Source organism: Gobio gobio (assembly GCF_949357685.1).
Source record: "Gobio gobio genome assembly, chromosome: 3".
Taxonomy (NCBI): Eukaryota; Metazoa; Chordata; class Actinopteri; order Cypriniformes; family Gobionidae; genus Gobio; species Gobio gobio.
In genome coordinates, this window is record NC_137099.1 from 12,549,576 (window position 1) to 12,577,563 (window position 27,988).

At 37.2% G+C, this 27,988-nt stretch overlaps 1 pseudogene across 1 annotated transcript; it reads left to right on the top strand.

Moving 5' to 3' along the window:
- Positions 1-1,908: 1,908 nt before the first annotated feature.
- LOC307123441 (transmembrane protein 94-like) lies at positions 1,909-27,988 on the top strand (annotated as a pseudogene). Its single transcript has 25 exons — positions 1,909-1,981; positions 4,586-4,782; positions 5,298-5,449; positions 6,104-6,206; positions 6,450-6,536; positions 6,735-6,839; positions 6,959-7,063; positions 8,555-8,977; positions 10,142-10,315; positions 10,950-11,052; positions 13,896-14,041; positions 14,267-14,424; positions 16,800-16,911; positions 16,986-17,080; positions 17,243-17,342; positions 18,508-18,616; positions 21,125-21,305; positions 21,419-21,496; positions 23,875-23,960; positions 24,193-24,274; positions 24,460-24,608; positions 25,991-26,088; positions 26,276-26,348; positions 26,577-26,747; positions 27,916-27,988. The product of its transcript is annotated as a transmembrane protein 94-like (transcript).

Below are 27,988 nucleotides of genomic sequence, written 5' to 3' on the forward strand. Positions count from 1 at the left end.
TCCGCGTGCTACTTGTAAACAAAGAAGCTGGTGAACAGCGGTCTTTCAAATCGGCTTTGGCCACAACTCTGGAAGACTTCACTCTAAAAAAAAGACTCGTAATCATAGGGGAACCTTTTTTAGTGCTATATAGCACCAATTTTGGTGCTTCAGTGGTTCTTCAGCGGTTCTTCAGAGGTGCTATATAGCACCTTAGTCAAAGAACCGGTGAAGAACCTCTGAAGAACCGCTGAAGAACCTCTGAAGAACCGCTGAAGAACCACTGAAGCACCAAAATTGGTGCTATATAGCACTAAAAAAGGTTCCCCTATGATTACGAGCCAAGAACCATTTTTGGTGCAATATAGAACCTTTTTTTTTTTTTAGAGTGTTGGAGTTAAGCTTTTCTTTGTGAAAAGAACAAAGAACGGCAATGAAGTAATTCTTAAGAAAGGAAGATGTGTTCAGAGTTTTACAGTGAAAAATCCTCACCGGATACAGCGAAGGTTTTATCTATCAACTGGCTCCGCTTCACCTTCTTCGTTGCTCTGGTTGGTTGTAGCACTATCGTATTGCGTGAAGAGGGAATTTGAAAGACAACTGTTTATCCCGCCCCTCGGATCGAGCCCTGCCAATGGTGAGTTCCCAGACCCAACATCTTGATGTGGGTCTGACTTGTCAGGCTATGAAGAATTATTCTCACACATGAATTGGCACCTCTGAGTCCAGACCTTAAATTCATTGAAAGTCTTTGGGAGGTGCTGGAGGAGACTTTACAGAGTGCTGGACTCTTGCATTGTCAATACAAGATCTTGACCAGAAATTGACCTCTTGTCGGAAATAACAATCACAACATTTATTTCCATCAAAACATGCATCACTTTTTGGTAAGGATCATGTATTGACAATGCAAGAGTCCAGCACTCTGTAAAGTCTTCTCCAGCACATCCCAAAGACTTGTGTTGTTTAAGAGATGAAAAGCTACACTCCATCAGATAGGGTTAGAAGAACTGTTACCAAACATATAACATGCTAGAAACATAATAATCACTGCAATAATGATCCAATCATGGACTCTTAAGCATTAGTTAAATCCAAACAGCAATTTTTTTTGCTGGATAGTGTATATTTTATTTTACTGTGGAGCTGTATAAATTAGTATATTGAAATAGAGTTCACTATTTTCAAAAGGTCATACTGACACAAAACTCATCCCAAAAATGATATCTCAAAGAGTGTGACAGCAGCTCACTGATGTTTGACATATTTCAGCTCACTGGAGAAGATTTGCATGCATATCAGTTTTTGTAATATATCTCTCTTATTAGAGACAACTCGGCTTGTCCTCGGAGGAAGCACTGTCTCAGCTTCATACTCAGCTGTCATCTGTCCTGCAACAACACAGAGAGAGCTGTATAAAATATGGCCAATGGAAGGCAAGTGGGATAAAATGAAAGATTCTCAAACCTGATACCATCAGAGAATGTCTTTTGTTAGAAGGTCACTTTTTGGTATATGATGTTGTTCAGGCAGCATGGAGCAGGTGTTTTCTGCATCACTCGCTACGTTGGTCCAGTCTTCACTGGTCAGGGGTTTTACTGACAGTCCTGTGTGCAACAAGTCTGATCACCTGCCATGTGATTGAACCAAACAGGTAACACATTAACATGCATATATTAACTAAGTGCATGACAAAAACATTTTCACTTAAAGGTTGGTGGGTGTCAATACACCTTCGGAAAAAATACAAAACCACTGTGGTTTCAGCCAAAAAAATACTTTATGCATCTTAAACACTGAATCATCTGTCATTTGCATAAAATCTGTAATGTTACACAAGTTATCTTGTTGTGTGGTTGTCATAGTGACGACACATCTTTGATTGGCGGATGCACAGTGTTGCTTCTCCTTCTGCCTGGGCTGGTTGCCATGACAGTCCTCCAGTGGCTGAAGAGAGAGGAGATGCCCCGCAGAGTGGAGACTTTACTGAACACTTTACAGGGTTAGTCACATACATACCCTACTGAACACACACCCTGAGGCTGCATTCACATGGGGCGTCTGCGTTAATGCTTCACGGAGGGCGTGGCTGAAGGTGCTGATGCGGCTGTCATAGTGACAACAGCCAATCACATTACTTGCCGCTTGGACCACAACACAACACAAAAAAGGCGCCTTTTGACAGCTAGTCTGTGTGACGAAATGGATGCGATTTGGTTGCCTGTCATTCAATGATAAACAGAGTACACGGACACAATACAAGCATGGTACATAACAGATTCACCAAACGTCTCTGCCACCTCCTTCCAGGCCTGGTTTGTGTCCCAGTATGTATACAAAGATTGGTCATGCAGTACCGGGTGATTACCCACCGCAATGATCAGTTTTTCCTCCATTTTGATCGTTCTTCATTCACCGGTGTTTTAAATGAACACAATTGGCTACCGTCTGCTCTAAGGTATTTGCATAGGGCGATCTGATTGGATGATGCTTGCATTGGCACTTGAAAAGTTGAGAAATTTTCAACTTCTGCCACTTGCAACGCGAGTGAAGCGACGCGACGGAACCCACAATTCAGTTCGGCAATATATATATATTTAAATAAAAGTTCCAAAAAATAAACATTGTGTCATTTACTCACCCTGTTTGTTCCAAACTGCAAAAAAAGAGCCAGTGGCCATTTGCTTGCCATTATCCTAGTCTAGGCATTAAGTCTAGGAGAAATAATTAAAATTAAAGAGATCTGAAAAATTAAAGACGAGTTAGAGCATGGTTGAACTCTGCAGGAAAGTAGGATGAACACTCCCTGATTCAGGCAAATTATATAAAAAATAGCAGTGTCAAGCAGTGATAAAATAGCAAAGCTGTTGGTTTTAACACAACGTGACAATATTTCAGCTATCACATTGCGTATCCTGTATTTTCTGTCGGCTATTTAGAACAAAGATTTTGGTTTAGAATAAAAACAAGAGATTAGAGATTAGATTAGAGAGCAGACCAGACTTCTCGCTTTTGAATCGCTCTCGCTGTGCTTTGATGTCATTCACTGATCGGTCCGCAGTCCCCACAGTGCCACTTCAAGTCGAACACACCTGTTCTGAATCAGTTTGAATTGTCGTTTGGAGCGGTTTATCATTCATTAGTATGATAGTATTCTTGTCACAGAGAGATCAAGAAAAGAGCTGAATAAATTGGACATTTACAGACTTTAAAAGTCATAATTATGAGATAAAAAGTCAAAATTATGAATTTAAAAGTCAAAATTGTGACTTGCAAGCTCACTGATCTATGGAAGCCCATAACTGTGAAAGCCAATTTCCGCCACATAAGAAAAAAAAATAATGCATAAGAAGTTGAAATTATGACTTACTAGATGAATATGATGACTTTAAGGGCCAGATTTCCTAACAGCTTGCTCCAGCGCAAGCCCTCTTTTGGCGTTAAAGACACACAGTGAAAAATTAGCATGGGCAGCATATATCCGAGTGAAACGGCTTCTCAAACAAGAAAAAAAATTAAGAACTGATTGGATCATTGTCATTCGCTATTGTTGTGATCTCATGTGAGTGTCAGTATACACTAGGGTTGCGTACCAGATGCGTTCTCAGGTACTGAAATTTGGTACTGATTGATTTACTTGGTAGTACCGACGTAATTTGGTCGGTGCCCTTAAAAGTTTGGTACCTGAGAACGCATCTGGTGATATAGACTAGTGTCTGTGAATATTAAACCGCAAAAAGACTATTTAAATATGAATCCTGCGTGCCTCTGTGGGAATGAACGCCGTATACGCGCGGTTTACCCCCCCTACACACACACACACACACACACTCACTCAGAATTTGCCGTCTCAAAAAAAACACACAAACATCATCTCCAGAGCCACTGAGAGTCACTTCATCAGCATTTTACCATCTTATTTGAGAAAAACTACCGTCATGTCATAAACACACAGAAACTCAAAGGTCTTCACGGCAACCCGTCAAAATAAAAGTTCGGCTAAATGAAATATGTGTCAATGTAATAATAATACTAAAACTAATGTAATTATAATAAATGATCAAAACTTTATTTTTTTAAGTAATACATTTAAATCTTTCTTCATGTTTTCATGTTAACCGTATAAAGCTCAGTTGTGCAGCACTTTGTTTGACAAAAAAAGTTTAATTAAATTAAAAGATAAATTAAATTAATGTCTTTAGTCTTCATTTGATTACCAGAAAATACACAACACATAATTTGTGGGAAATCTTTTCATAGAAATTCAGTTAAAAAAAAAAAAAAAAAATGGTTGTTTTTATGATTTAAATTAAGTACCTAGTAGCCTACTATTTACTAGTAAATATTACAGTATACAAACATCACCGGTACCAATACCGGTTAAAATGTGAGCGGTACCCAACCCTAGTGTACACATCATCAGAGATGTTGCTGCAAGATAGAGTGGAAGTTATTTTGATTAAAGAATATAAGGGCACATGAGTTATAAAAAAAAAATATGCATGGATAAATCTTTTATAATAAACACTGCAATATTCCATTTAAAAAAAAGAGTTGTCAATTTTGATTTCATGATCACTTTAAACTCTTGCTCTTTGCATCACAGAGTTCTGGAAACATCCTTCCTCGGATTGGCTAAGAGGCACAGAGGACCTGTTCACCCCACCCTCCCCTGCCTTGTCACAACAGTGGACCTACCGTGATGGGAAACTGGTCAATCTACCCGTCAGTCTGCTGGTGGAGGCTGACATCATCTCTTTACGCCCTGGCAGTGAAGCACCAGCTGAACTAAAAGGAATTCAGGTTAGAGCATACATGACACTCAAAGGAATAGTTCACCTAAAAGTGAAAAGGCGCATGATTTTATATTTCTTCTGTAGAACACAGAAAGGAGAGATTTTGGAGAATATTCACATTGCTCTTTCCCATACAAAAGGACAAAAATGGTCCATATGACTCATGCACAATATTCTTAGCACTAATATTTCTCTAAGCAAAAAATAAAAAATAATAGCTTTGTGTGACAAACAGACCAGAATTTAGGGAGCTTGGCATATGCATTATGCGAAAGAGCAGTTTTTGTGTGAACCATGTGTGAACCATTATTATGAATAAATAAAGCTATGTAAATACAGTTTGTTTCCAATATGCCCAAGGCAACACCTTGCATATTTTTATGCAGTTTTCAACAGATGAATTCCATTCTTTTCCATAACTGTATGATTGGAACTAAATGACTATCTTTGCACAAGAGCATAAAATGAGAGCCATGTTGTTGTAAAACCTTTTTTTTCTCTGATTGGTCTATGTGAGGACAGGAAGAGGAGCATTTTGTCTTATCCCGCAGTGATGTGTTTAGTCACCTCTCCTCTCCTCCATCCCCATTGGATAGTGGAAGGCCCCGTCCACATCGTTTGCTCCAACCATAGCTCTTCAGGGTAACGTAGACTCCAGCAGCTGAAGTGGTTCAGTATGTATTTTTTTTCCTCCTTTTGTTATTTTTTTTCCCTTTTTTAATAATAGCTAGCTTTTATTTTTTTAATCAATTTTTCTTTTCATTCCTCAACACATCTCAACCTTTTTGCTAGTTCTTTGCTCAATGATAAAAAGTACTGCAAGTCAAGAGAAACCCAAAATCTGTGAGCCAATTCTTCAGAAAACAAGTGCTTCCCAGAGGAAAATGTTATTGCTTTTTCATAGCTCAGGAGATTAAATGTAGTCCTAAATTATATTTTATTGAAGTGTCAGATGTTTCTCCTTAACTACAAGTGAAAGAGAAAGGGTTTCAGATAACAAGCACTATTGTGTCCCAGTGGTGTTCTAGTACTCTCTTTTGAATAGGAGTCTTTTAATGTTAGCGCATCTGTGCCAGACACAAAACATAGATCCTATTGGAGGACTTAAGAGCTTAAGGACTGTATTCAATATGATATTCCACTATTACAGCACCGTCACTGAATCAGCTTGTAACAACATGACAGAAATTATCATTGACAACGGCAAAGCATATCCTATACACTTGAACTCCTAAACTACAGCCTCGGGATGTTCACAAGAGCAAGATTTATGGAAAAAGGCCCAGAATTTGGCACATCATCTCTTTTATATGGATCTTTTTATGTAGGAGGTGTTTGGAACTCTCTCAGCACAGACCTGTGTCAGTTCTGGATAATGAACGTTTCATTGTGCAGAGTTTACTAGAGAGAGGCCCAGCGCCTTTTGTCTTGGTGAGACTCGTCTTTTATCATTTTTATGCTATTCATTTGAGAGACATTTTTTATAAGAAGTGACTAGCATTGCTTTCAAAGTAAATGTTTGTTTAAATTAGTGTGTGAGAATGTCCTGTAGTGCCATGGTACGTTTTGTTAGTGGTAGTAGATGTTATGAACTGAAATAGCTTTTTCACTGTTATGAATTTGAAAAATTCCCCGGTCCAGGATTGTAACATCTTTCTGACCTTTATTTTCCAGGTGCTGCTCCTGGCTCTGAATCTGTTGCGTATGTTGTTTGGCGCTCCTGGTGTTGGACCGTGGCCTGTTACACTCTTGCAGCTACCTGTAGGTCTGAAACGTTGCAGTCTATATCAGGATCAACAATAAGGACAGTGTTACAGTGCTACAAAATGTGCATTATATTTTGTGAGACATTGTGATGTGGCACTGAGTTTTATATATGGAACTTTTGGCCCTTTTTTTTAAAAAAAGATACCTTTAAAAGATTGAGCATAACATAAAACATCAAATGTTGTGTTGCAGGTGAATGGTGTTTTACCTCTGTTGCCCCTGCTTTGGGTTCTCGTGTGCATGTACGGAGAGGCCCGTGTTGTTTTACAGATGGGCTCGCAGCCAGCGGACTGGTGGGTATGTTCAATAAAAAGGAACCCACACAATAGCTGGCTTTATATTTGTTGCTCTCAGCTGTAACCATGTGAATGAATATATTGTTGGTGTGAAACTGATTTTCCCATTTCATTGAATAGGAAATGTGGAAGCTGACCTGCAAGAAATGTTACTCAGTGTTCTGGGGTCAAACATCGACACTCTGCCACACGGCTAGTTTGCTGCACAGTCTGGGATCTGTAACTGTGCAACCAAGCAAAAAAGACTTGCAAGCAAGGACATAAAGGCACATTTATAAAATATACATCACATTCGATGATCAGCTGGCATCTGCAAACAAATTATGTTTTATCTTTGGAAAAAATGCTACTTGTATTCATATATTTTAAGTGAATTAATGTCAAACTAGTTTTTGGGGCCTGTTTATGATTGGAGTGATAGCATATTGCACATTGCCTTATGCTTCTGCACTGATAACATCTCTTGCACGTGAGGTGATGTTGGGGCAGGGAATGTTATTCTATCTCTCTCAAAGTAATGCAATACTGAAATAAGAGCTTTGAGTGTGTAGCAGAATGCACTTGGTCAGTATCAGCATGCAGGAATATCTGTGAACAAATCCCATGTGATCTTAATGTGCTCTATACTTAAAATGTATACATAAATATAAGAAAAATGTCCTTGGTGGTTTTGGATGGTCCTGAAATGGGTCTAATATATTCTAAAATTAAATCAAGATGATAATGAAATAGAAATGTTGTATATTTTACACTGTAAGGGAAAAAAAATCATATATATTTTTTTTTTTTACCAGCATTATCCATTAACTTTGCAGCCATTTCTTTTGACCCTAAAACATAAAATGCAACACAATGAAAAAATTCCATCATATTAGTACATTAGGCCCTATATTTATAGACTTTTTTTAAAGTGTAGGATTGCACAATATATCAGGATCATATTGGTTATTGGCCAATACTAGAGCATTTTTAATTCATCATATTGGACTATGAACAAAATACTTTTTCGGAGCCGGTCCGGCAGGAATTGTCGGTGGGGGGAGTGAATAACCAGCGCTCTCCTCCACCCTCAATACCACAACTGAGGTGAGACCCTTGAGCAAGGCACCGAACCCCCAACTGCTCCCCGGGTGCCGCAGCAATATGGCTGCCCACTGCTCTGGGTGTGTGTTCACGGTGTGTTCACTACAGTGTGTGTGCACTTGGATGGGTTAAATGCAGAGCACAAATTCTAAGTGTGGGTCACCATACTTGGCCACACGTCACTTCACTTCACTTCACTTCACTTCACTTCACTTCACTTCACTTCATGCTTATTTCCAGTACTTTTACATTTAGATTACCTTTGAATGTAAGCACATTTAAAAAAAAAAAATTATACTTTACATTATAATATTATGATGCCCAAAATTCCCTTTTTGTATTTAAAACTATTCATTTTTAGTGTTTAATTTTTTATGACACAATTTAATGATTGCAAAAAATATTGAATTCGTCAACGTCACGGAAATATCACAGACAAAATATTGGTTTAGCTGTATTGGCCATAATGCAATTTCTTTATTTATACGGTATTTGTAGGGTATATTAAAGAATACCATAGTACATGGTACTTTTTTGTAAATTTGGGTTTAGGAGTATAGCACTTATGGTTAGCTTAATTTTTATGTCCTCACAAATTGTGTGTATGTATGTGATTGTATGTGTGTATTGCAGGTCCTGTGTTGTGTTGATAAGCAGGGCATTCTCTCATGGCCCAATCCAAACCCTGAAAAGATGTTCTTTAGCAAGTCCACCTCATCACAAATGAGTCTGCTCTTGTGACTCACTAGGTCTCATTGGATGTCTTTGTTCTCAAGATTCGCTCACTCTGCAGTCTAGAGATGCTGAGTTTGTCGGTTGGTCAGGCTCAGTGCGATGACACATGGGTGCAGTTTGATGACGCGTGCTGGCAACGCCACGCCCCCTCTCTTCGGCCTCTGGGATTGGCTTTGCAATTAGTCCTCTGCGACCCTGGAGTTGCCACCCGCATGCTCCGCCTCTCTGACCACCTGACCCACGCTGCGCTGGTGCGCACTTGACCCCCTTGTCAGCCAGTCCGCCCACCCTGGGGCCTCTGCCATCTACCAAGGATTCTGGGTAAAGCCAGATGAGAGACATTGTGGTTTTTAATGCTCCAAAAATAACAGATAGCCTACACTTTTTGTCATGTAGATTCACAACAGTGAAAAATCAGAAGCATCAACAAAATCGCAGAGGTGGTGTAAAAAGTGACACCAGAGTAAAGAGGAAAGGAAAGTATAGTTAGTGCATCTATAGCAAAAAAGTAACAATAATGTGTTTTCATATGTACCATGGTAATACCATGTTTTTGGCAAGGTATATTTTGCATACTTTGGAGTACCATGTAAATATATATAAATATAGTCCACAAGACAAAAAAATTATGAAAATATTTATATATGACCCTGTACAAAAGTTCATGTTGATTCTGGACCACGACTGTTTTTCTTTTTTAGGGTGAATTTTTTGAGCATAACAAACATAATTATTTAGTTAAAATTATTCACAGATTTCTCAGAGTTTTCAAGCAGCACTGTATACCATGGTATTTTGGAAATACCGTGCAGTACCATGTACACTACAATTCAAAGATTTGGGGTCAGTTAGATTTAGTTTATTATTTGTTTATTTTATTTTTTTCAAGTAATAAATACAAAAACGCATGAAATGATCCAAAATGACATTTATAATGTTACAAAAGATATTTATTTGAAATAAATGCTGTTCTTTTGAACTCTATTCGTCAAAGAATTCTGAAAAAAATGTATCATGGTCTACAAATCTAAGCAGAACAATTGTTTTCAACATTGATAATAATCAGAAATGTTTTTGAGCAGCAAATCAGCATATTAGAATGCATTCTGAAGGATCACGTGACACTGGAGTAATGATGCTGAATTCAGCTTTGGTATCACAGAAATAAATTACATTTTAAAATATATTAAAATAAAATAAAAATATTTTAAATTATAATAACATTTCTCAATAATACTATATTTACTGTATTTTTCAAATCAAATAAATTTGATGAGCATAAGAGACTTAAAAAAAAATACAACAGTAATATATAGTATATTGTGATGATTTCACATGGTAATACCATATTTATTAAGCATTGAGCTTTTGTTCCAAAAATATCATGGTAATATTATGGTTGCTGTTCATTTTCCAAATTCCATCATACAAATTTACTGCAAAACTGCATTGTAGTCAGTACAGTGCATGCGTTTATGTCTACAGGCTTCTCCACCTCTGCAAAGGAGCCTTTCGAACTGAGAATAAGTGTGGCAGCCTACACCATGCCCTCCATCCCCTGCCCTGGAGACCCAGGGATTATTGCTCCACCTTCTGTGTCAATGAGACGACTTCCTTTTTCACGTCTCATAGCACTGCTGGGGCACCACACTCAAACCGGTGAGCATACACACTCGTGCACATGTATGAACATCCTTGGACACATGTGACCTGTGACATTACAACACCCACAGCCAATAGTAAGCGGTTACTATGTTTATACATACTGTGCACAGTGTATACAGAAAATATGCATTATGTAAGGAAGAGGTTTATTTTATGATTATATATTTATGATACATTATCCCACTCTTTGCACGGCTACTTACCAAATAAATAATTGGTGATGGAATATTTATTACATTTTTTATTGAAATTATTTCTTATAAATTCATAAATCATTATTATGCTAGAAAAACCATGAGTGATACAAGACACATGAAACTAGCACTGGTACTGTATATTGGACATTGTTGTTAGTGTTATTTATACAATATTATATGTTTTATTAATATTTCTGAAATATGGACACGGTCACCTCTGATAACAAATGACACAGAAACATATGCATTTTCTGTAAAGCTGATTTGAAACGATGTGTATTGTGAAAAGCGCTATAAAAAATAAATGTGAATTGAAATGAATTAAACTAAATATGGTTGATATTAACAGTTACATAATATCACAAACTAATATTCTGTTGAGTATTTTACATGTTACACTGAGTACAATATGTTACTTTTTTTGTCCCAAGGAGATCTTCAGTTGTTCTCATATGGCTCAGCCGATGTAATTTTGGGTGTGTGCACTGAATTCTGGGATGGAGAGGATATTCAACCCCTCACTGACTCTGAAAGGTCTCACTTCAGTTGTAGATTCATGCTGTGAACTCTGTGTGTGTGAGTGTTAGAGCACTAGATGCAATGCAGTGACCTGCTGTGAGTCTGAGTTCATTCACAATTGCAGTCCAAGTACCCCAGTACATTTAAGTGCTGGGCTGGCACAACCCTCTAGAGTATCTACTGTTGGGTTAAATGGTTTGCTCAAGGACACAAAGGTGTTAGGGAATCTCACAAACTTCTCCATCATTAAAACATTTCTTTGAGCGCTTTGTATCATCAGCTTTCAGATCACATGCCCAAATCTTGAACCTCTAAAGCAAGGCCGTAACCATGTCTTAGAAATGGGGGGAACAAAGTTTTGTTTGGTGGTGGTGTTATTGGTCTTATTGGTTTATTTAAAATAATTAAATTATTAAAGATCTTTAAAATGATTAAAAGTTCTAGTTCTATTGTAGTTATGAAGTAAACTATTTGCAAATAACATTTAAATTTGCACAGATTCACTCTCATTTCATCTGCCTAATATGTAAAAATGCAAAACGTTTCTTGTTACGTCAAATTCAGTTCTGATTTACATAAATATTGTCATAATTTCAATTCAAAATGGTGAAATTTCATTAAAAAAAATGTCAAGTACACTCTAAAAAAAAGGCTCGTAATCATAGGGGAACCTTTTTTAGTGCTATATAGCACCAATTTTGGTGCTTCAGTGGTTCTTCAGCGGTTCTTCAGAGGTGCTATATAGCACCTTAGTCAAAGAACCGGTGAAGAACCGGTGAAGAACCTCTGAAGAACCGCTGAAGAACCTCTGAAGAACCGCTGAAGAACCTCTGAAGAACCGCTGAAGAACCACTGAAGCACCAAAATTGGTGCTGTATAGCACTAAAAAAGGTTCCCCTATGATTACGAGCCAAGAACCATTTTTGGTGCAATATAGAACCTTTTTTTGCATCACTTCAAATTACTGTTGGTCGCTGAATGTTTTTATCGTAAAAAAGTTGTCAAATATTAAATGTTTAGCTTCCTACATCTTACGATGCACTGCTATAACTAAAGTGCTGCGTTGGAATTTGCACTAACAATAAGCCCCGCCTTCTTTGATTTGATTGGCCATCTCACTCATTCTGACAGTGACGAGCGCTATTAGACCGCTGAGGGAGACCAACCTAAAAAATGTAACATTTTACTTTTGTCATCCTAGCAACAAACAGAGCCGTGTGTAATGGAGCACAGCAGAGCAGCATCAACAATATCAAATATTGGGGGGAACAATTTGGCCATTTTTAATTTTTTCGGGGGAACTTGTCCCCCTCCAATGTCTATGGTGGTTACGGCCCTGCTCTAACAGTACATTCACACTGATGCACGTCCTGAGTTAGACGCATTCCTGGGTCAACACATCCTGGAACAACATTCATGTCCAAAAAGGCAATGCTAAAACTAGGGCCTAACCCTATCCCTACACCTAAACCTATATCCTTAATATCAGAGGGAAATGGTGAATAGCACTGATGTAGAAGCACCTAACCCTGGTAATCCTAAACTGGACATAAACGTGTCCCTCAAATCTAACTGGTTGATTGGAATTGTTCCAGGATCAGCAAAGATGTTGATCCGGGAACATGTTGTACTTGGTGAAATCAGGTTCCGCCACATGGATAGCAATTAAATCCATTGAGGTCGCCAAGTCGGTGCTAGCAGGCTTTCCTATTTGAATGCAGTCCACTTCTAGTCGCATTACATCACTGCTTATTTGCATGAAGCTGAATTGTGTTGTATGGCCCACAGATGGAACTGTACGGGCTTTGTTAGATTGAAAGAAGCCTCACCAAGGCTGAAATATTATTCCGTTTTAATATATTTTCCAAATGTAATTTATTCCGGTGATGCATTACTCCAGTCTTCAGTGTCACATGATCCTTCAAAAATAATTCTAATATGCTGATTTGCTGCTCAAAAACATGTCTTATTATTATCAATGTTGAAAACTGCTTAATTGATTTGAACAAACTGTGGTATTTTTTTTAAAGGATTCTTTGATGAATAGAAAGAGCACACAAACAGCGTGTGTGTGTGTGTGTGTGTGCGTGCGTGTGTGTGTGTGTGTGTGTGTGTGTGTGTGTGTGTGTGTGTGTGTGTGTGTGTGTGTGTGTGTGTGTGTGTGTGTGTGTGTGTGTGTGTGTGTGTGTGTGTGTGTGTGTGTGTGTGTGTGTGTGTGTGTGTGTGTGTGTGTGTGTGTGTGTGTGTGTGTGTGTGTGTGTGTGTGTGTGTGTGTGTGTGGACTGGTAATCCCTACATTATAGGAACAAAATGTCCCCACAAAGATGGCAATATCCGAAATCCTCATCCTTATGGGGACATTTTAGGTCCTCATGAGGAAAACATCTTATAAATCAGACTAAGTGATGTTTTTTGAAAATGTAAAAATGCAGAATGTCTCCTGTGATGGGTAGGTTTAGGGGCAGGGGCAGTGTAAGGGGATAGAATATACGGTTTGTACGGTATAAAAACCATTACGCCTATGGAAAGTCCCCATAAAACATGAAAACCCAACATGTGTGTGTGTGTGTGTGTGTGTGTGTGTGTGTGTGTGTGTGTGTGTGTGTGTGTGTGTGTGTGTGTGTGTGTGTGTGTGTGTGTGTGTGTGTGTGTGTGTGTGTGTGTGTGTGTGTGTGTGTGTGTGTGTGTGTGTGTGTGTGTGTGTGTGTGTGTGTGTGTGTGTGTGTGTGTGTGTGTGTGTGTGTGTGTGTGTGTGTGTGTGTGTGTGTGTGTGTGTGTGTGTGTGTGTGTGTGTGAGTGTGTGTGTGTGGGTGTGTGTGGGTGCGTGCGTGCGTGCGTGTGTGTGTGTGTGTGTGCAGGAAGAAAGTTGTGGATTTTTATCAGCGTTCTTGTATGGCTGGTCAGTGTGTGGCTGTTTCCTTTAAGCCACTGTTACAACCACATGATCCGGAAATAGATGACACCTGTGTGGAACTGCCGTTGAACCACAATACTGACACTACAGGTACATGATGATACTGACTGACTACAATGTAAAGAATTATGATCATGTATCGATTGAAAACATTATCAGGAGGTAAAATGTGTGTGTGTGTGTGTGTGTGTGTGTGTGTGTGTGTGTGTGTGTGTGTGTGTGTGTGTGTGTGTGTGTGTGTGTGTGTGTGTGTGTGTGTGTGTGTGTGTGTGTGTGTGTGTGTGTGTGTGTGTGTGTGTGTGTGTGTGTGTGTAGATGACATCTCTATCACATCCCTCAGGCAGCAGATCTTTCTTGGTCTGGTGTCATCACAGTATCAATCCCGTCCTGATGTGGTTAGACTTATCTCAGGGCTGGACAGTGCTTGCATTCGTTTAGTCTATTTTTCCATTGAAGAGGAAGTTCGAAGTCAGGTCAGCAGACACAAACACAGACACTCCAACACACAGTAGTAATAGCCTGACGCATTTCGACCCCCGGTTAAAGTTAACCAATAGCCTGAAAAATTTAGAGTCATTTTAGAGTCATTAGAGGAAAATGTCTTTGTTCTGCTGTACACAAAGGAAGATATTTGGAAAAATGTTTGTAACAAAGCAGATCTCACCCTCCATTGACTACCATAGTAGGATGAAAACAATAATGTAAATATTATTATTATAAGTGTGAAAAAAATTAAAAGCGCATTTAAAAAAAATAACAAGCATGATTTCATCTCTTAAATGTCTTAGGGCCCTATTTTAACGATCTGAAACGCAAGTGTCAAAGCTCGAAGCGCAAGTAACTTTGTGGGCGGGTCTCGGCGCTGTTGCTATTTTCCCGGCGGGATAAATGGCTCTTGCGCCCGGCGCAAATCTAAAATGGGTTGGTCTGAAGTAGCTTCATTATTCATAGGTGTGGTTTGGGCGTAACGTGAATAAACCAATCCGAGCGTCATCCAACATTCCCTTTAAAAGCAGGTGCGCAAGTTCCATTATGGATTGCTATTATTATGGCGTATTTACCAGGCGCACGCCAGAAGTGGTTCACAGCCGAGGAGACTGATGTGCTTGTAAGAGCAGTGAAAGACAGAGAAGTGAAGTTGTAATGTTGTACATTATGGTAAAGGTGATTTCACAGTCTTTTTTTTTTCAGTCTTTCAGTTTTTTCAGTTTTTCAGTCGATTTTTTTTCCTGGTTCTTGACGGACAAACCAATTTGTCAGATGTCCTTAGTCCACTATTGGGCAAACAGGTCTTATCCTTAATTATTACAATTAGCCTTAATCATTTGTAAGCTAGATTTATGCCTATTTTTTCACATCTTCGTGGCACACCACAATGATTTCCGTCATCTCATGTGTTAATATTTTTTTAGTGTAACAATTTATGATTTGCAAAAATAACTGTTGCATCTGTGTAGATTACATGAGCAAAGTGAATGCGCGTTGTGCACGCTATACATTATGGTCAAGCATGCGCCCTTAAAATAGCATAATGAACAACGCGCAACGCGCCACTGACTTTAGACTAGGTTTTTTCTGGTCAGTGGCGCAATTGTTTAATGGAACAGCAAAATAGCACCAGGGATTTTTTGCGCCGGAACACGCCTCCTTTTTTGCGCTGAACCGCCCAGGGAGCGCAAGTTCATTCACTAGTTTAGCGACGTGCTTCTGTGGAGGGAAAAGCGCGCTTTGCGCGGGTGCAAAATAGGAATGACACATGCGTCGGTGTACAAAGTCAATTGCGCTGGGTGCAAGATAGGGCCCTTAGTGTGTGTTTTGGTCATAATTTAGACTTTTTTATTAAAATCTAATTTCAGCTTTTTATCTCATAATTAGGACTTTTAATCTTAATTTAGATTTTTAAGTCATAATTTTGACTTTAAATCCACATTTTTTAACTTTTATCTCAGAATTTTTAAAGACATCATTTCAACTGTTCAATCTCACAATGTCATATTTTTGACTTTTTATCTAATAATGAGGACTTTAAAATTCATATTTTCAACATTTGATCTTATAATTACGACTTAGCATCTCATATTTTTTACTTTTTATCTCACTATTATGACTTTTAAAATCATATTTTTTACTTTTTATCTAATAATGAGGACATTTTCAACATGTTATCTCTTAATTATGACTTTATGAAAATTGAAATGAGTTGATCAGTTATATAGTAGAATATTTAGTGTCCCCAACTGAGCAAGCCAAAGCCAAAGAACTATCCCTTTAATATTTTTGGAAGTCTCTTATACTCACCAAGGCATGTTTATTTAATCAAAAATACAGTAAAAACAGTAATATTGTAAAATATCATTTTAATTTAAAATAACTGTTTTCTATGCTAAAATATTTTTAAATATAATGTATTCCTGTGATGCAAAGATGAATTTTCAGCATCATTCCTCCAGTCTTCAGTGTCAAATGATCCTTCAGAAATCATTCTCATATGCTGATTTGCTGCTCAAGAAACATTTCGTATTATTATTAATGTTGAAAATGGTTCTGCTGCTTTATATTGTGTGAAAATCGTTGTACATATATAGTTGTACACTGACAAAACATGCACTATAAGACCAGGAACGTATATGAAAAGTAAATGCGGTCTTTGTTGACTTTATGATATTTGGATAGGAATGTTTTTGCACAACTTCAAAGGATGTTGATCCAGGAACATTTCCTAAATCATGTCACTTACTCCTCATCTGCTGTTTGACATTTTCATTATTCAAACAATGTCGGATGATCGACTGTACAAATGATTTATTCATGTTATTTACATACTTAATTTGAATCACCCCATGAGTAGGTGTTTGCTGAGAAAATGGGAATGGAGACGGGATGGAACTGTCACATCTCCCTCCAATCAGAGAGCTTCCCTCTCGACCCAGATAACGTGGAGGAGCCAGAGACAGAGGAAGGTGAGAGAACGAGACATGCTTGCTTGTCTATGACCAATTGTTGAATTTTAAACAGTACTGTTCATTGATTTCAGAGGAGGAAATTCTGCTGAGAGACAGTGTCAGAGAGAGGGCAGAGTCGAGAGCCGCGGAGCATGATGGAGCATGTCTTATCGAGGACTTAAACAGGATGCCACTCATTTACACTGATTTCTGCCTTATTTAGAGCTTCAAAGCTGTTTTCTTTGTTGGGACCAGGAGGTAGGATTCCAAACTGATAGACAAGCCGTACGCACACACACACACACACACTTTGACATAAATAGAGATAACCTGATTCTTGTTTTTTCAGGCCAAACTTCCAAAAGGAATAGAGAATGTGTGGCCACATCTGGAGAACATTGATAATGTTCCATTGCTGGTCCCTTTATTTACAGACTGCACATCCCAGAGTAAGACACACACACACACACATACACACACACCCGCACACACACATACATACACAACAACCCTTTATTTATTTATTTGTATTTATTTTGCTAAATAAATATAGCAAAATAAAATTGGCAACAAATTGAAATACTAAAGTAAACTACACAATTTGTTATCTTAGCCCTCATGATCCATATTTTGTTGACAAATATTGTGATTAATAATTAATTAATAATTAATAAAAATGCCTTGCCAGACATTTATGAAAATATAAACTGCATTAATCTGTGTTAAGAATATTGTATACACTAACGTCCAACAGTAGGTTTTTTTTTTTAAAGAAATTATACTTTTATTCTGGATGCATTATAATGGTCAAAAGTGACAGTAAAGACATTTATAATCTTTCAATATATTTATTTCTGCTGTTCATTTAACTTTCTACTCATCAAAGAATTCAGAAAAAATGTATCACGGTTTCCACAAAAATATGAAGCAGCACAACTGTTTTCAACATTGGTAATAATAAAAATGTTCTTGAGCAGTAAATCAGCATATTAGTATAATTTCTGAAGGATCATGTGACACTGACGGCAGGAGTAATGATGCTGAAAATCCAGCATTCCATCACAGGAACAAACTACACTTAAAATATATTATAAACAGAAAACTGTTTTTTTTTTTAATTGTAATAATATTTCACAATATTAATGCTTTACCATGTTTTTGAATAAATAAATGCAGACTTGGTGAGCATAAGAGACTTCTTTTAAAAATATTTTACAAATCGAACTGCACCCAAACTGTTATAAATGTACCATACATACCATTATTTTTTTTATTTTTTTGGCCTATTAATCGATCTATTTCCCATGTGTTGGTCCTACTGGTGCATCTTTACATGATGTTGTATATAAATATATACATAAAATATGCAATGCGTAAAAATATATTTTTAGCAGATAAACTGAATGAAGCAATTCTTGATTCATAAACACCACCCAGAGGAAGCCGAGAAAAATGCAGTCGCTTGTTTTAGACTTGATTTGTCAGAGCTGGTTCGCTTGTTTTTCTAGTGAGATCTGGCGATACTGCTCAGAATTATTTATATCATTATCAACAAAGCAACCATTATAAACTGTGCTTGTGTGTGTGTGCGTGCGTGCGCGTGTGTATGTGTAGCTGAATGTGATATGGTGTGTATCATGCAGGAGAATGGAGAGGTCGTGTGCTGCCTCGGGAGCAGTCAAAACATCAACAACAATGAAATCTTCCTACAAAGTGATATCAGGTGATCCATCTACCCTAGAACTCACCTCTTCTCATTTCCCATCTCAACAACCTGCCAAGAATGGATTTGCTCATGATATGACAGGACATGACTAATTTTCATATTATAACAAAACACACTTATCCCAAATTATTTGAATGCCAGCATGAAACATTGTTGCATTAAAATTGCCACGTCATAGGGGAGACCGGACTAGTTGTCACACATCATTTATTATTTATTTTTGAACATCGATTTCTGTGTAGACTTACCTTAAAATATTTCACTTATAATGTTAATAATTACTGTTAATTACATTTTTTGCTCCCACTCTCTATTGCACGCGAGTAAGTGTTTTGAAAACATTATCCATATAAAACCTTAATTTACTGACAAAGCATTATGAATCATTTGCTTACGGTTTGTGATGCAGCTGCTGTCAAATCCAACACAGTTGGCTGCAGAAACAAAAGTTTCTGTGCAAACTCTCCATTACACTGTGCCTCGGTTACAAAACAAAATACTCCAAACAAACATAACCATCAGATGTGATCTGGGACACCATTAAAAGAAACCATCCACTTGTTTCCGATGCTGGGATCCTTCTGAAGTCTGTACAGAGACACAAACAAGCTGTTTAAACTGGATGTGTCAAAGCGAACATTCATTCACTCTTACATTCGTCCTATTGTCGACAGACTCAAGTTCGTGAAATATTTCAGAAACTGAATGCGCATACTGTATCCAGTGTAGTCAGTGCTTATAATGGCTTCTGTTTGCTTTTGTTGCAAAGCTCATATCCAGTGTAGGCAAATGTTAGCCATTAAAGGCCCCCTAAAATAAAAATTTGTTTTTCAAAATCATAGTTTTTTAGCTTTTAGTATGACTATGTTGGCCTTAAGGTTATGAATAAGCTGGTGTGTTCCAAAACAATGAAAAAATTTGCATTTAGGAGATATAAGCATTCAAAATGTACAGTCTCTCACTTCCGTTAAAATTAATCACAGATTTTGATGGCATCATCGCAGATTTCACCTTCTCATCACATCGTCTGTCCAATCAAATGCTCTCTAGAATCTGAAACGTCCCGCCCCCTACATTATAAATAGACCCTGAAGCTGCCCTGAGACATGAGACCGAGAGCGCAGACAACAAAATATATCTGACCCATTTAAATTCTGCACTGAATGCTGTATTTCAAAGCGATAAGAGATTATGATGATAAACGGTTAGAGATTAGGAGGAAACTCTGGCTTTACCAAACAGAAAGGCTCTAGTCAAACTGTGGTATTAACGAAACGCTATTGACTGTTTCAAAAAAAGGGGATGAGCTGCTTACAGCTGGAGCCATTTCAGGGGAAATAACGTCAACACATTGAATAATGCTGCGCGTTTCAAGGCACTTCAGTGGGCCTTTAAGCAACTAAATGCCAGTTGGCAGGGCCTATGGTGCAGGGATGTTTAACTAATCGCCAATGTCTTGCTCTGGAGGTGTTCATATGCAAATCTGTTTGCCTGTGTGACGTCACAGATTCTGTAATATCAAAACAACCCTGGTTTTTGTGCTTGATTAAATAATGCTCACCGTTCCGCTGGCGGGACACCTGGCACTTCCTTTTTTTGTATCATATATTTTAGTAATTATCATAAATTGGGTATCATTCGAACGCTTACGAACTCAAAATTCATCCTGTGAAAACCATTTTGAAATTGGATGTTGCGTTACCATGGAATGGTACTTTAAATTCTTCTAGCGGGCTCCTCCCCCTAGTGGGCGGTGTCATGTTTCATATTACAACATTTATTTTAACTACTTTATAATCAAAATCTTTTCAAAACACATATTTTCGGAAAGGCCTGCGTCTCAAGGTTCCATATTTGGTGACTGTTTTGTGATGGAAGTGATATTTGGACAGAAATGTACAGGAAAATTCATCAAAAAAACTAAATTCAATGACACCCGGTGGCTATTGTTGGTATAGCGCCTAAACAAAATCTCATGGGAACTTCAATTTTTGTGATATCAACTTCAAATTTGTAACACAACTCGGTTAGACATATGGCTTTGATTTTATTGTAATTTTAGATTAAAACATTTTTGTAAAATATATATTTTATATAAAATAAAAAATATTTAGTACAGTATTTTTTTATTTACAGTAAATGTAGACTTCCATAACTTTTTCATAGTTTCAGGTCTATATTCCAAAGCATTCTTGAATTACTTTAAGTTTGGATAGTGCATTTTCATGTGTATTCTCAAAAAGAGGGGTGACAGTTAAGCTATGAAACTTACAAAATGATTTTATGGTAAAATACCTTGTATTTCAAAAGATCTTTTGTTGTTCTAATTGGGGTAAGTTGTCACAATGGCACAAATTCTGGTTTCACTAATATAGACACGTCTTTTTAAGTGGAATCACTTGCTGTTTAATCGGCATTATTGTATTTTATGTATTTTTATTTATTATGATACATTATATTATATTAATCAACTGTACATCACTGTTTCTGATTTATTATTGACAGCATTGCACTAGATCCTCTGGTTCCCACATGTTGTTGGTCCACTACTCATGCAGCTGATGGAACTTTGAACACATCAGACTCTTTGAGCGTAATTCAGCTCTCTAGCGCCATCTGTGGGCTGGCCTGCACAGGACAGTTTAACCAACAAGACAATAACACGGTCATCAGGCTTATCAAACAGGTACATGTGGACACACATTAATGCTCTCACGTGTACATAGATGAATGTATCATATATTATGAATTTTTATAGATCAGTGTGGTGAATGCACTTTATAATGTTGTTTTCTTCAGGCACGTCACACCACGGCAGGCATCAGAAAGTGTTTTCTGTTCTTGCTCCAGTGTCAGCTGTCTCTTGTCTTCATTCAGGTATAAGAAAGGATTAGGAGTGCCACAAAAAGAGGAATTTAATTTAATTAAAAAAAAAATGACACAAAATTAAAAATTTGTAAATAAATAATGAAATAATCGAATAAACTACGGCACATAATTTTGTCAAAAAAAAGTTTTTTTTCTCAGAATTGCGTGATATAAATTCACAATAGCGAGTTTAAATCTCACAATTCTGAGAAAAATCTTTACTGTATAGCCTAAAGTCAGAATTGCGTGATATAAACTCGCAATTTGGAGAAAAAAAGTCAAGTTGTGTCCCAAATGACGCACTATATGCACTTATACACTATGTACTTGTGCACTATGTACTCAACAGTGTAGTGTAGGAACTTTACATGGTTATTTTGTCATTCAACATTGGAATCTGGTAGTGCTTCCCCCTCCACTACGTAATTAAAGCTGTGAATTAAAGCTCCCTCCATCTCGTTCACTCGGATGTGCGTCATTGCTTACGTTGCATGAGTGCCCACCTTTGCAATGGGCTGAACTGGAACGTCCTAATACTTGATCACTTGGAATCACTGTGGAGTTGATTTGTTATTTATTTTTTTATTTTACGAAATTGTTTAATGCAGCATTCTATATGTATATATGTGTGTTTGGGTTGTTTTAAATGTTTTTAAAAATAATTAAAATATCATAGAGATGTTTGTGGTGGGGTAAATTAAACGTGATGTGTGGTGACGTCACAATTGTGTTGCATTGTGGTCTATGGAGCTGCCTGAAGTGTACACATAAAGTAGACTCGCTCCCTCTGTCAAAATCAAGCGAGTGAGGGTCTGTCCATTTAAACTTCCTTTTTCCACTTAAAGGGTCACTTCAGCGATTTAGCATTAAGCTTTGTATCAGTAGAAACCCGGTAGTATATTCAAATTATCGTACTTTCCCCCCTCATGTCCCCCTGAGATGAGAGAATTATACATTTTATTTCTGGAAAAAATCCTCCGATGACGCAAATTCACAAAAAAAGGGCATTCATAACGGAGCGGTACGGAGCAAAGTGAGTGTTTCAACTTTTCAATGAATTCCTATAAAAGTTAAGCTTCCATAGGCATGATTTGATAAAGCGCCAGACTGGACACGCGTTGTGAATAACAGCCGCGCTTACCTCAGCTCTTCGCTCTCGTGATGAATGAAATCTGACTCCTGCTGCGTTTGCGCCGTGCCTTTCGTTCGGCTCACTCACATTTTATTGAAAAGACACGTTCAGTTTTTAATTGTAGTGTCTGTTCTCTAACTGAACAAAATTATTTTATTACTATGAATATAAAAAAAGTGATAACTAGTGGCCGTGGCTTTGGGAGTTGCCTTGTTGGGCATCGAAGCAAGTGCATTCTGGGAGTTGTTGTCTTTCATCCACATGAGACAAAAATACTTTTTCTGTCTTTTCTCGGTCTAGAAGGCACCAAATTCAAAAATAATTTCACATTTCTACTACATAAAAGACCCAGTTTAAATACACATTCATCTTCCCAGCGCCCTTCAACAAAGTGGAAAGCACTTCAAAATGGCGGCAGGGATTCGCAAGTTCGCAAGTGCGTGTCTAAAGCTAGAGTGGAGGGCAGCATTCATTTTTTCCAATAATTTAGTGCATCATCTGGGTATTTAAAGTGCACTTTATCTTTTTGGAGTTTTCAGTGTGAACACACTACCTACACTATTTATACTTAAAAAGGTCATAGAATAGTGCATATGCGATTTGGGACGCACCCAGTCTTTTTTCGCCCTCAGAATTGGACTTTAGATATTTTTAAATCATATATTGCAATTCTGATTTTATAACTCGGATTGCAAGTTTATATCTCAGAATTCTGAGGAAAAAAGTCTCAATTGCGAGATGAAAACTCACAATTGTGAGATAAAAAGTCAGAATTATCTTTTAAAATGTTTTGGCGAAAACAAGCTTCCATCGGAGACAGAGTCTAGGACAATTCAAATAATATATGACACAGTAATATGATGCAGTATTAAAATTAAGTTAAATAACTGCATAAATACATCAAACCAATTGTGCTTGTATAGAAAATGTATTTAATTAAGTTAATTCATTACACATTAATTAATTTAATAATTGATTGATTTATTTAATCTATTAATATTTAAAAATTTTAAGGTAATCATTTAAAATTTGCATTTCATTTTTAGTTAAGAATGAATTGATTCCCTCATGTTAGGAGGCACATCTAGGTCTCCATAACATCGGACTCTTTTGCTCTGTCCCACATGCACTCCTTTTCTTTGACTTTGCTATTTCTGTCAGAAGTAATGTGTAACACACTCATGATTTACATCTTAAGCTCAGGGTTTGACAGGCACAGCTGAGTAAGCCTGTCTGTGTTTGTTTATTTCCACAGATTTTGGCATGTGTATGTCAACTTCCTCCTCCACTGGGGACAAGTGATGTCCTCTTTCTGTCCTGTTTCTATTTTCCCTTACTCAGGTATGAACGAAAATTCTAAACAATAAAGCACATTAAAATACACACAAAGTGACCCTAAAAAAATCAATAATAAATGATAGGAGGGCCCCTAAACTTTATATTATATTTAAATGTAACCTGCTCCAATCATGAATGTTAGATACAATTCTTTAAAATAAACATGTGTTGTAAGTCTCATATACAAGGTAAATCATTTTTAGAGGCATAATTTTGTTATGATTTTGTTTTTCAGTGTATCCCTTCTGGGGAAGCCATCTGACAATTCCATCATGAAAGTCCCAACTGGGAAAAATCTCAGAGTCTTACCAAAAAAGGTAAAGAAAGTGGGAAGCTTTTAAAAGGGGTATGTCATGTGTTTTCTGAACATCTTAATGCATCTTTCATTGGCTTGGAAGAGCATTATCTGCTGATTGAGATCCATAAATTGTTTTGATACACATACCACTTATTTATGTTGAATAATTGATCAGCTAAAGTGATGTGCAGTAGTTTCCCACAGACGTTGCAGTTGTTTGTGCTGTGTTTCCAGGTGAAGTTTGATCTCACCGTCTGCACCTTCCTCACATGCTTTGGCCTCCTGCTGCACAGCTTCTGTCTTGAAATTAACCACCAAGATGAGGAACTGTGTCACCCAACAGCACTTCTCATGTATGTGGAAATGTATGTGATACATGTCGACTATGCAATAGCGTTCTAACATACAGTACTACTCTTCATACTGTATTTCTGCAGGCATTTCTGCAGTATACACCATAGGTATACATAAATGCCACTTTCAATCTCTGCCATCTAACATCGCTAACATGATGCTGTTCATCCTTCACACTAACAAATCAATTAACTTTCAATGAATTTTCATAATAGCCTATGGCTGTAAAATGAAAAAAAAAAAAAAAAATTGACAAAATGGGATAACCTTGTAAATAACTAGGTTGCAGATGCAGTTAACTTGCTCTCGAGTGTTCACGGACCGGATTTGATTTGTGTGGCCCTCAGATTAGCTCAAGAACAGTGCGTAGGGAGCTTCATGGAATGGGTTTCCATGGCCGAGCAGCTGCATCCAAGCCTTAAATCACCAAGTGCAATGCAAAGCGTCGGATGCAGTGGTGTAAAGCACGCCGCCCCTGAACTCTAGAGCAGTGGAGACGTGTGTTCTCTGGAGTGACAAATTGCACTTCTCTGCCTGGCAATCTGATGGACAAGTCTGGGTTTGGCAGTTGCCAGGAGAACGGTTCTTGCCTGACTGCATTGTGCCAAGTGTAAAGTTTGGTGGAGGGGGGATTATGGTGTGGGGTTGTTTTTCAGGGGTTGGGCTTGGCCCCTTAGTTCCAGTGAAAGGAACTCTTAATGCTTCAGCATACCAAGACATTTTGGACAATTTCATGCTCCCAGCTTTGTGGGAAAAGTTTGGGGATGGCCCCTTCCTATTCTAATTCCAGACTCAACACACTCTGATCTTGGTCTCAGTTTAGGTGGTCTTGACTACAACCCTAGTTTACATATCTATGATATACACTATGTCTATGTTCCACAATGTAATGTGCTCAGGTTGACCTTCGCTGCATCCGAAATCACTTACTGTATAGTAGGTACTACATTTGGTTTGAAACTTGCTTCACGACCATTAAAAAAAGTATGTTCTATATAGTATACATGTTTGTAGAATGAATTCAATTCAGACATACTACATCCACCATATGGCATCAGTTGCATTGCTTCACTACCATTCATAAATGACCTCATGGGATGGTACAGTGTCCATCAAATGTGCACTTCAGAATCATGCAGGTACTGGTAGTCACCCAGGTACTTTTCGCCTTCTGTTTTATGAACAGTACTCCGAAATTTAGTAATATAAGAGTAATATTTATTTTTGACAATAATGTAGCATACTAAACAATGCGTGCTGTTTCATTTACGGTTCACAAAAATCACATAGCATATAAATGGAGCATTTACCTTGTTGTATTGCTAAGATATTGAAATAATATGTCATGCTGTTTGTGATGTTTATGTGTGTTTGTCTTTAGGAATTCAACAGTGTGGTCTCCGGATTGGTACGGCAGGCATTCTGATGGTCTCTGTCTGGCTCAGAAAGCCATTGCCTTCCTTATGCTGCTCAATGCAAGTCAGTGGCAATTCTTATAATAGTGCTATACAAAAATAAACTCTTCTATTATTTTTTGGTTGAACTGTTCCTTTAAGCACATCACATTTGCGGAAACATATTTTAAAGCTGAATCATATTTAGCCTGCTAAAAGTGAAGATGTATATAAGAATGAATCTGGTGTTTCTTGTGTCTCTGTGTGTTAAGTGTGTCCCTCCATCAGTCATGTGCATCGCTCAGCTCCCATGTGGAAACAGAGTCCGCTGAGCAACCGCTGCTGGTGTGTTGTCATCTGCGTTGTGTTAGTAGCTTTTTATCATTATTTATACATTTCATACACGTAGTTGAACATTAAAGCATAATGAATTACTTCAGAAGCATAAGGCATGCTATGACTTTTGTTTGCAGTTACATATCATTTGAAAGCATGTTCTTCATGGAAATAATGACATGTTCATTTAGATAACAGGCTGTCTGGGCATAAAGCTGTTTTCTGTTTCCCTCACAGGTCGGTTTTTAATGCTTCTTTTGCAATGGTGTCCCGCTTCTTGTGGCATGATCCCGACCTCCACCACACGTTCTATATCTCTGATATTCCCATGGTAACCTGGGTGTTAGGAATCCTCCGGTTGATCCCGATGGTCTTTATCAACGAGGGCATCAAACTGCATGAGATCAGGTAACCACAACAATATAATATAATGCTTACACTTTATAACTTCAAAAATGTTTCCTTAAGTCATTAGCAAACAGTATCTAATGCTGTCTAGATTAGTTCATACACTCTAAAAAAAAAAAAAGGTTCTATATGGCACTAAAAGTAGTTCTTCTTCGTAATCGAGGAACCATTTTTGGTGCTATATAGCACCATATCTTAACATATTCTGTATGGTAGCGGTGCTATATAGCACCTTAGTCAGTGGTGCTAAATAGCACCTTAGCAAAAGAAATGCTGAAGAACCACTGAAGAACCAAAATTGGTGCTATACAGCACTTAAAAAGATTCCCCTATGATTACGAGCCAAGAACCAATTTTAGTACCATATAGAACCTTTTTTTAGAGTGTATATATCTCTAAATATGAATGTAAACTACTGTTCCTGAGTGTTTGTTTGTTTGTTTGTTCTTGAAAGATGTCTCTGAAGCTCAACAATGGTGCATTTATCAAAAATAAATAAATATATTTTTTTTAAATATTATAAAACATTTTAAATAACTGTTTTATATTTTAATTTATTTTAAAATGTAATTTATTCCTGTGATATCAAAGCTGAATTTTTAGCATCATTACTCCAGTCTTCAGTGTCACGTGATCCTTCTAATATGCTGATTTGATACTCAATAAATATTTCTTATAAATATCAATGTTGAAAAAAGTGCTGCTTAATATTTTTGTGGAAACATTTTTCCAGGATTCTTTATTGAATTGAAAGTTCAAAAGTACAGCATTTATTTTAAATAGAAATCCTTTATAACACTATAAATGTATTTAGAGTTTTTTACGATCGCTATGACAATTTTTTCAATACTTTTAACAATTTTCCTAAACTCTTAAAACGCTTAATTTTATGCTCAAAACCTTTGATTGTAAAAAAACTGTAATGTCTTTAATTTAGTGCTTCTTTGCTGAATAAAAGTATATATATATATATATATATATATATATATATATATATATATATATATATATATATATATATATATATATATATATATATATATATATATATATATATATATATATATATATATATATATTTATATATATAAATTATTATATATTATTGTTTGATTTTTATTGTGTGTCAATGTCTGAATGTCTGTGGGTCTGTGATTGTTTGCTGCAGGATGAGGGTGAGGTACCAGAAACGACAGAAGCTTCAGTTTGACACCAAACTCGACGTGAACTCTCCTTTTTGA